The sequence below is a fragment of the Mirounga leonina genome, unplaced genomic scaffold (assembly GCF_011800145.1).
Source record: "Mirounga leonina isolate KUSES-001 unplaced genomic scaffold, KU_Mleo_1.0 Mir_201, whole genome shotgun sequence".
Lineage (NCBI taxonomy): Eukaryota > Metazoa > Chordata > Mammalia > Carnivora > Phocidae > Mirounga > Mirounga leonina.
This window is the reverse complement of record NW_023270504.1, coordinates 17,321,986-17,332,510: the sequence shown is the minus strand read 5'-3', so window position 1 is coordinate 17,332,510 and position 10,525 is coordinate 17,321,986. Positions and strand designations below refer to the sequence as shown.

The 10,525-nt window shown below is 38.4% G+C and overlaps 1 long non-coding RNA gene across 1 annotated transcript; it reads left to right on the top strand.

Moving 5' to 3' along the window:
• The first annotated feature begins 447 nt into the window (after positions 1–447).
• On the top strand, positions 448–5,573 carry LOC118025617. The gene is made up of 2 exons (XR_004683368.1): positions 448–1,613; positions 4,715–5,573. It is a non-coding gene; the product is annotated as an uncharacterized LOC118025617 (long non-coding RNA).
• The last annotated feature ends 4,952 nt before the right edge of the window (positions 5,574–10,525 follow it).

The following is a 10,525-nucleotide window of genomic DNA, read 5'->3' as shown; positions in this document are numbered from 1 at the left end:
TGAACAATTAAAGTTTAACAGATAATTCTCTACTCGGGTAGGCTGTTACCATTAATCCAATTCCTCCTCATGTATTTGCTAAACACTTAGCCTAATGCATTTCCCCCCCACCCCCAACTCCAGGACTCGAACCATTGGGGGTTAAAAAAATTTTATAGATAAAACACAAATTCTTGTATTTTTAAAAAAATAATGTAAGACTAGGGGCACCTGGTCTTTAAGTCTTTAAGCATCTGCCTTCAGCTCAGGTCATGATCTCAGGGTCCTGGGATGGAGCTCCGCATGGGGCTCCCTGCTCAGTGGGAAGCCTGCTTCTCCCTCTCTCACTCCTGCTGCTTGTGTTCCCGCTCTCGCTGTGTCTCTCTCTGTCAAATAAATAAATAAAATCTTTAATAAAATAAAATAAAATAAAATAAAATAAAATAAATAAAATCTTTAAAAAAAATAATGTAAGACTAAGATATAAAATATTGGGGTTCCTTCACACATAGTAAGGGTAAGTATTGTTTTAGGATTTTTTCTTTTTTTTTACTTTATCTGTGCTTGTGTATATGTGGTGGGAAGTCATGGTCTGAAATGTTTGAAAGCCACCTCTCTAATACTATCATCATTCCCCTGCTGAGTCTCTAATTCCATCTCACTTCTCTTTCTCTGCTTTTTTTGATGCTGATAAACATGAAATGCACTGGGAAATATTTGCCTTTAATAAATGGTATCTGCAAAAACAGACTTGGCTACTTCTCTCTGAAATAATACTAAGAAAAAGTATGCTGTCCCTTTACATGAAATTCAAGATTCAGTTTTGTCATCGTGAGGGTCAGGGAGCCAAGACCTCAATGAAAATGATACTGCAGCCATCTAAGCCAGACTGTCATGCACATTGACATGTTTTTCTTCCGCATTTTCTGTGAACTTCAGTAGTTTTACTGAACAGTTCCTGGGGCTTACTTGCTGCTCTTCTTGGAAATAGCCACAGAGAATTGGGAGGGAAATATATGAGAGGAAAGAATATGAGAGTGTATTGGATAGATGGGTATACTTCTATGATGTCTTCTTGCCCAAAATATTTAACCCGGATTCACTGAGGCTGTAGACCTAATCTGTAGTGTAGAGGAAATATAGAGGACAGAGGCACAAGTTAAATGATACCATAGAGAAACAGATGAATCCAGATTGTGGGGTACTCTAAAAGACAAATTGGTCTGGACTTTCCAAAAAGGAAATGTCACAGAGAAAAAAAGAAGCAGGGATTAGATAGTAGATTAAATGAGACTAAAGAGGTAATTAACAACCAAATGTAATAAGTGAGACCTGACTGAATACTGCTTAGAAAAAGAGTTTACAAAAGTCATTTTTGGCAAATTGAGGAAAACTAAATATGAGCTGGATGTTAGATATTATGGAATTATTGTTAATTTTCTTTCTTTTTTTTAAAGATTTTATTTATTTATTTGACAGAGAGAGACAAAGCAAGAGAAGAAACACAAGCAAGGGGAGTGGGAGAGGAGAAGCAGGCTTCCCACTGAGCAAGGAGCCCGATGTGGGGCTCGATCCCAGGACCCCGGGATCATGACCTGAGCCGAAGGCAGACGCTTAACGACTGAGCCACCCAGGTGCCCCTATTGTTAATTTTCTTAAGTGTGATAATATTATGGTTATATAGAGAATGTCTTTATTCTTAGGATATGCATGGTGAAGTATTTAAAAATGAGGTGTCATGTCCATAATCTGTAATTTAGTTTCTAATGATCTATCTATCTATCTATCTATCTATCTATCTATCTATCTATCATCTATTAATCAATAATCTATCTATTCAAAGAGAGAAAGATATATTGAGAAGGGTGGCCAAATACTTGCAACTAGTAAATCTAGGTTAATGATATATGGGTTTTTTTTTTATACACTCATAACTTTTCTGTAGGTTTAAAAGTTTTCAAATAAAAAGTTGGGAGAACAAACAAAACTTATGGTATGATTTTCCATTTATATAAAGTTCAAAAATAGACAAAACTAATTTATAGTGTTAGATGTCTGGATATCCATTACCTCAGGGAAGGGCTGCAGGGATTATGATTGGGAGGGGACACAAGTGGACTGAGGTCTAGGACTGTACAAATTCTTAACTTGGGAAATGGTTACATGGCTGTGTTCCCATTGAGAACTTACTATTTGTGCATGTTTTCTATACATCTTGTGCTTAAAAAATTAAAAGGGAGTAGAGAAGTGATATTTTAGAGTAGTTTGTTTTTGTTAGGGCCCAGTGATTGATTTTTTTTTTTTTTTTAAGATTTTATTCACTTATTTGAGAGAGAGAATGAGAGAGAGAGAGCACGAGGCGGGGGGAGGGTGAGAAGGAGAAGCAGACTCCCCGCTGAGCAGGGAGCTGGATGTGGGACTTGATCCTGGGACTCCAGGATCACAACCCGAGCGGAAGGCAGTTGCTTAACCAACTGAGCCACCCAGGTGCCCCCAGTGATTGATTTTTCAATGTGAGAAAAGGGAAGGTAAAATGTTGGACTTATCAAAGACCACGTCTGAGCTTTGGCAAGGCTTTCAGAAATCTCTTTGAGTGTGGGAAAATGGGGGCTTAAGCTAATTTGAATAGTTTCTGTATGTGCCTAATTAAAAAATGCTTTGCTGTTAAAATTGCTTACTTAAATGTAAAATAAATTATAGTAATTAAAAAATGATTATTGCTTCAAATGTTGAACTTGAAAGCCCTGCTATACAATGTATGATTATCATACTACTCTAGGCTTATTATTATACAGTTGTGTTATAGCTATTTCTGTAAGATTTTTACAGTAGGGGGGCGCCTGGGTGGCTCAGTCGTTGGGCGTCTGCCTTCGGCTCAGGTCATTGTCGCAGGGTTCTGTGATTGAGCCCCACGTAGGGCTCTCTGTTCCACAGGAAGCCTACTTCTCCCTCTCCCACTCCCCTGGCTTGTGTTCCCTCTCTCCCTGTGTCTCTATCTGTCAGATAAATAAATAATATCTTAAAAAAAAAAGATTTTTACAGTAGGATTCAAAATAGTATCTTTTTTTTTTATCATGAGAATTTGTGCTTATCTTCCAAAGGTAGTGGTACTGCCAGGTGGAATGGTATCTGGTTTATGAGCAAAAAGGGATTTCTCTCAATTGGTATCTCTCTCTAAGCCTTTTACTTTGACTTAGGAAGAGAACGACTAATTCTCTTCACCTTCTACTACTCACCTCCCACTGTGGATGGTTGCAGGTCTACTGGATGATGGTTTGGAATGCTTTCATTTACTGAAACATTTGCTGTTCACGGGGGCTGCTAGGTGTGTATTTAATTTTTTGAGAAATTGTTAAACTGTTTTTTATAGTGGTTGTTCCATTTTCTGTTCCCTCCAGCAGCACATGAGAGTTCTAGTTGCTTCATGCCATCAGTATTTTTAATTTTAGATATTTTAGTATCTAAAATGTGTAATGGTATTTCATTGTGGCTTTAATTTACATTTCCCTAACTACTCATGATGTTTAAAATCTATTCAATACATTTTTATTATTTTTGCTTTACATACTAATTATCCTTTGGGGGAGTTAAAAAATAAGAAAAAATGTTTCTTTATTGTTCATAGTTTTTAATGCATTATTTCTGCTTGTGCATTTAAAAAATATTTTGCCTTCATTCTTGAAAGAGTTTTTACTGGATATAAAATTCGAGGTTGACAGTTTTATTCTTCCAGTACTTTCAAGATGCTGCTCCATTGTCTTCTCAGTTGTCATATTTCCAATGAGAAGTCTATTATATTATCCTCCTTATCTTTGTTCTTCTGTCCATAATATGACTTTTTTCTTCTTGCTCCCTAGATACTTTTTTTGTTTACTACTGGTTTTAGGCATCTTAATTATGATGTTCTTTGGTTTAGTTTTCTTCATGTGTTGTATTATGTGTAGGACTTGTTGGGCTTCTAGGATTTATGGGTTTATAGTTTTCATCGAATCTGGAAAAAATTTGATCATTATACCTTTAAATATTTTATCTGCTCCTCTTTTATGGGTACCATTTGAAGATGTTCTACAACTCGTGGAAGAACTGTTCATTTTTTTTCCCCCAGTGTTTTTCTTTCTGTATTTCTTTTTGGATGGTTTCTAATTCTATGTCTGAAATTTCAATAATATTTTAATCTGTAGTATCTGATCTATTGCTGTTCTCATAAGGGGCATTTTTCATTTCAGACATTGTAGTTTCATTCCTAGAAGTCTGATTTGCATCTTTTATATATTTTCATGTCTCTACTTAATATGTTCAATCTTTCCTCTAACTTAGTAAGTGTATCAAACGGTTACAATAACTGTTGCAGTATCTTTGTCTACTAATCCCATCACCTGTATGATTTCTGGGGAGAATTCTATTATGGGGTATAATTCTTTTATACTCCAGGGAGACCCACTGTAGATCTCCACAATGCTGCCCACAGCTCCCTCTTCCCTGTGAATTCGAGCTGCTGTGGCTTACCCAGACTTCCAGCTCTGTTTCCTCAACTCAGGGACACCTCTGGGCTCTACTTGGGTTCTCCTTGTCTGTGCTACAGCCTGGAAACTCTCCCCAGTTAGGAAGCTGGGGCATTCCTAATGTTCACCTCATTTCTTTCTTGTCTCTGAGTGATCATTGTCCTTAATTTTCTGATGCTCGGATTTCTTGAAAACCACTCATATAATATATTTTGTCTGGTTTTTTTTTTTAGTTGTTTCAGACAGAAGGGTAAGTCTGGTCACTGTTCTTCATCTTGGCTGGACGTGGATGTCTCTATGTCATTCTTGACCACCCCTTAGAAATTCACTACGACCACCCCTACTATCACCACCAAAAGGAAAAAAAAAGGCCCTAGCAGAGCATTGAATAATGGTGAAGAACATAAATGTCTTACACACAATTGATACGTAATCAATGTTACAGGTAAATAAATGAAGTACTGTGTTTGAAGAGATACTTCTGAGGAGAAATAAAAAGGAGGAAAAGAAGCAGAATCGTGTTTGCCTTCTTCATAGCACATCTTGGTGGGGATAACAGAAATATACCTTCAGTTCTGCCATTTGTCAGGTATTACTGGTTTAGAAAGCAATGGTGGCCGATGTAGATACCAGTGAAATGAAGAATTACTATTTAGCGGAATGGGAATGCTTCAGTTTTTCATGGTAATGTCTTCCTAGGAATAAAAGAAAATATTATTTTAGCTGATACTAAAAAAAGTGCTGAGATTTATAGTGTCTGCAATGTAAAATATCTTTGGATTGAGATGTGCAGTTTGTGAAATAATGTTATAGCTCTTCAAAGACCAGTCTCTTGCTGCCCAGGTCCCACCCTGGTATTTCTTCCTTCCTCACCAATGAAACAATGTATTGCATGAATGTAGGCCTGTTTTGGAAAGCCCAGTGTGTCAATGTAAAACATCATTTTAGCTGTGTGTAATGAGGAATATTGCAGCCTGAAAAAATGGGAAACCACTGTGCCTCCAGCATTACTGCGAGCGCATTATTCTCCACATAGAGCTGGGGGCCACTGCTAGTTTGGAAAAAAAAAAAAAAAAGCACAAACTAAGCTAATTGAGTATTATATAATTCTTTTTTTTTTTTTTTTAAAGACTCATTTATTTGACAGAGAGAGACAGCGAGAGAAGGAACACAAGCAAGGGGAGTGGGAGAGGGAGAAGCAGGCTTCCCGCAGAGCAGGGAGCCCGATGCGGGGCTCGACCCCAGGACCCTGGGATCATGACCCGAGCCGAAGGCAGACGCTTAACGACTGAGGCACCCAGGTGCCCCGAGTATTATATAATTCTTGAGATACAAACTGCCCTGCACTTTTCTTTTAGATCCACTTAAATACCCGAAAAGCTTTAAGAAGGGATTTTAATGACTTAATATAAGAACTGTGCATAGAATTAGCATGTCTAAATTTTTTTCTCCTTTAAACTCTTTTTTTTTTTAAAGATTTTATTTATTTATTTGACAGAGAGAGAGGGAATACAAGCAGGGGCAGTGAGGGAGGGAGAAGCAGGCTTCCCACCAAGGAGGGAGGCCAACGCGGGGCTCGATCTCGGGACGCTGGGATCATGACCTGAGCCGAAGGCAGACGCTTAACAACCAAGCCACCCAGGCGCCCCTGCTTTAAACTTTTGAATAAAGGATGGTAGTTTTTGAGATTGAGATATGTGGCTTATTGACATAAAAACCATGTATCATAGGGACCATTTTAGACAATGGGAATACGGCTTTGTTTTTAATCCCTCAGGGAGGGACTTACTCTCCACTGACTTCCACAACACAGCCCATGTCACCAAATTGTCAACTGAGAAGATGAGCTAAGACTGTGGTTTCTCTATAGTGCATAACAAATCCTGGAATCTACCCTAACATGTTTTTCAAATCAAACTCTATATCATGTAAAAATTCTGTCTCTGCTATACTTAGGCAATATGACATGGTTGCAAACATCCTCCAATGAATCTCAAATTTTTACCCACTTCTCATTCATTTGCTTTTGTTAAATTTGTGCTATCCCGTTGACCTCTCAACATGCAAATATTCCTGGGAGAGGTATCATGCATTTCACAGTGAAAGTTTTTATCAGATCATTTTTTTCCCTCTTTCACAGAAAAGACTGGTCAACATGAAAGGCTTGAATGCCTTGGGAGAGGAAAGAATAATAGAAAGGATGCAGGAAAGAGAGACAGGATGCAAAGATAACACCTCCTGCTTCAGCATTTTGGTAAGGGGCGGTAATGCTATCATTCATTTGTTTATTTATTCAATTATCAAACATTTACTGAGTGTAAACAATTTATTATTTTTACCATCCTTCTTACCAAAAAGGAACTTTTGTGTTACGGACTAATAGCGCAAAGCCAGTTCTCCATGGATGCATGACATACATAGACCCCAAAGCTACAGAATAACAAGTGATAGAAAAATGCAAAAAAACAAAAAAACAAAAAAATGATCATAGTTCAAAGTGCTATATAAGTGAACGTATCAGGTTATGGCAAGCATAGTTCAGAAGAAAGGAGAACTCTAGGAAAAAAACTGTAGGATTTAGTGAGGATGGCCCCATGATTTCTAGTCGGACAGGTAAGAGTCATCACCATAACTGAGATACAAAATGCAGGCAAAGGAGCACATCTGGGGGAAAGACGATGAGTTCAATTTTGGAACTATCAAGTTTGAAGGCAACATCCTGTTGGTGGTTGGATATACTAGGCCTGGAGCTAAGGAGAGACATTTCTAAACCAGAGGTAGAGATTTTGGAGTCATCTGTCTCTAGATGGTAGTTGAATATGTTGTTTGATGGGATTGACCAGGAGGATCAAATACACAGAAGAAGTTCAAAGAAAGCATAATAACTTTAATAGGCAACACAGGCAAGGCAGAAAAAACTGAATTAGGAGGTAGGGGCCAGAAAGGCAAGAAAAAACCAAGGGACAGTGATGTGACAGAAACCAAGAGAGGTGAAAAATTTCATGGGAGGTGGGAGGGAATTGACAGTGGGTCAAATGCTTTGGGTTTAGTGCAGTCAATCTGGAAATTAGAAGTTGGAGGAAGATTCTGACAGATTCAGGCGTCAAACTTCAGTGGGTTGAAGAGTCAACGTCAGGGAGAGAAGTGTAAATGCGAAATGCAGTCTTGGAAGGCAAGTTATCTGTGAGTCTATTAAGCCCTTCCAAAATGTGGTCTCTGGCCAAAAAAGTTGCACTTTGTTACTAAGGAAATTATCAGAGATATGCACAAAAATGTATACATACGGATACTAATCACAGCATTATTTATAATGATAAAAAATTGGAAATACCTTTGATGTTCAATTATAAGGCACTAGTTAACTAATTCATGACTCAGTCATATGATGAAAAAAGTTCCTCACTTAAAGTTATATTGAATAAAATATAAAGACATAAAAAAATGCTTATGGGGCACCCGGGTGGCTCAGTCAGTTGAGCATCTGCCTTCGGCTCAGATCAGGATCTCGGAGTCCTGGGATCGAGCCCCGCATCGGGCTCCCAGCTCAGTGGAGAGTCTGCTTCACTCTCTGACCCTTCCCCCTCTCGTACTCTGTCTCTCTCTCTCTCTCACTCTCTCAAATAAATAAATAAAATCTTTAAAAAAAAAAACCCAACAAAATGCTTATGTAGTATGTTTTCTAAGACTTCTGCATTGAGACTGCATTCGTTTTTTTTTTAATTTTGGAGAAAGTCATTAAAAATTCTGTCTACACCCAAACTAAGCCTGGCTATGAAGGTGGGGCAGAGATAAGGCAGTTAGTGGAGGGATCAGTCAAGGAATGTTTTGTTTTCTTCATCTTCCTCTCTCTCCTCTATTCTCCTTCTTACTCTTTAATTGGAGACATTGGAACATGCTTATTTGCTTAGAGGAAGGGGTCAGTAGAGAAAGGCTTAACATACTGAGGACTGGGCATGGGATAGGGACGAGTAAGTGAGGAAGCAAGATTCACCTGAAGTTGGGAGAAAATTAGATCCAGCGAAGAGATGAAGAGTATAGTGTTAAGCAAGAATGAAGATGGGTGAGGAAGGAGACAAATAGGTATATAAAAGTGTATAGGTGAGGGACAGGAGAGAGAAAGTTTGAGAAATGTTCATTCAAGGAGCTTTACTTTTTCTGTGAAAGAGAAAGCTAGATCATCCATCTGCAGAATGTAAATGGGGCATGGCAGGACTGAAGACTTTTAAGAAAGGCTGAAGTTTAGGAATAGGACCGTTTGTAGGGGATGGGATATGACACAGCAGTCTTGTGAATGAAAACTTACAGTGCATGCCTTATTTCCTTTCATATCAATTCCATGATAAGACAAAAAAAGGGGAGTAGAGTGTTAGTGCGCTAATGATAGGAATTTACCTGCGCGAATGCGTGAGTGAATAAGGGCCTGCTTCTCTAGCTCATCACCATTATTAATGTGTGTTTATTAAATTCTTGTGATCAAGGCACTGAAGAGATGGCAAAATGATAAGATATGGTGCCCATCCTTATGGAACTTAAGTCTGGTTGGGGAGATGAATCACAGCCACTTGAAAAGTTAACTACATTACAAGGTAATTTTGCCGTAAGTGATGAAAGTGGCATAAGGAATCAGAGAAATGATTGATCACTTACAACTGGAGTAGTCAAGGAAGATTTCATATTATTCTTACATTGCCTTTGTGTATTTATTTATTTCTCCTTTCCAATAGAGTAGGCACTGCCATATTCATCTTTAGCTTCATCACATTTCTTAGTACATGACAAGCACTCAATAACCATTGCTGAATGAATGGACTAATGAATAAGCGAATAAACAAGTAAAGTAAGATTTGAATGGGTGGAGGGGTAGAAATTCATTTCAGTGAGGTTATGCTAATGTATAAGAATGTACAAGAAGAAAAGAAGAAGGGAAAAAAGGAAATAGCATTTACTGTGTAATTCTATGCCAGGCACTGTTACATATGCTTTCACCTATGATATAGACTCATTTCATCGTCATGATAATGTTGTAAAAAGACATAAATATCCTCACTTTGATGGATGAAAAATTTTCGGAGAGATTAGGTGACTTGCTCATGTAGTGAATAAATGTCGGTTCTGGGACTGGAACCTCTGAATGCAGGCTGGTTTTGGGCAGTGGAGAGGTGGGTTTTTATATACTCCCTTGCGAGGATGTGGCTCTCTCCAGTTTGACTATAGCGCATTGTGTTTTTTTCTATTTTTAAATTTCTGTAACTACTAGTTCCGTTTCAGTTCAGGGTGTAATAGATGGCCTGAGTTCCTGCTGCTTGAGTTGTCAAAGCAATGGGAAGTCTTCAGTATGGCAAAGAGGCCCTTGGTGGCTTGGCCCCCGGCTTGTCTCCCCTGGTAACTCATTCTCAGTAACTATCCTTATTCACCAATATGAATATGAGGGCTGCTGGTTTCCTGAGCTCTGCTTGCTCATTCACCCTTCTCCACCTTCCCTCATGTTGTTCTCTTTGTCCCAAATGCTCTTACTCATCTTGGTACCTGTTCATCTCTCAAAATTTAACTCCACGGCCACTTCCTCTTTCTCTGACTTGCAAATAATATTGGTTGGCATGAACTGAAACTTTTGGCTTTATGAGTGTTCATCATATTCTCTTGTCTTTTCCCACAAATAGTGATGTTAAGGGAGTCTTATCTTCTCTCTCCTCCCTGAGGAGATATTCAACCCCTGACCAGTTGAATATTTCTACAGCTACAGGTGGCCTCTGTACTGCAATATTGTGAAACACAAGGGAAATTTGTGCACTTATCCCTAAGGCTATGACTCTGAGATTTTGTACCCTCTGTGACTATGGAACGTCCTCCCCTAATTCCATGGGATAAAGAAAAAAGAATTGAAGTTAGGCATACAGGCATTGATTTATTCAGAGCCTGTATAATTATGTAGTTTTCTCACGTTCTGGAATTCTTGAACTGTTCTATCTACATCCTGTTCTGCCCCTATTATATTTCTATCCATTTGAGGGATATCTGCTGAGCTGCTCAAGAGAAGTAGAGAG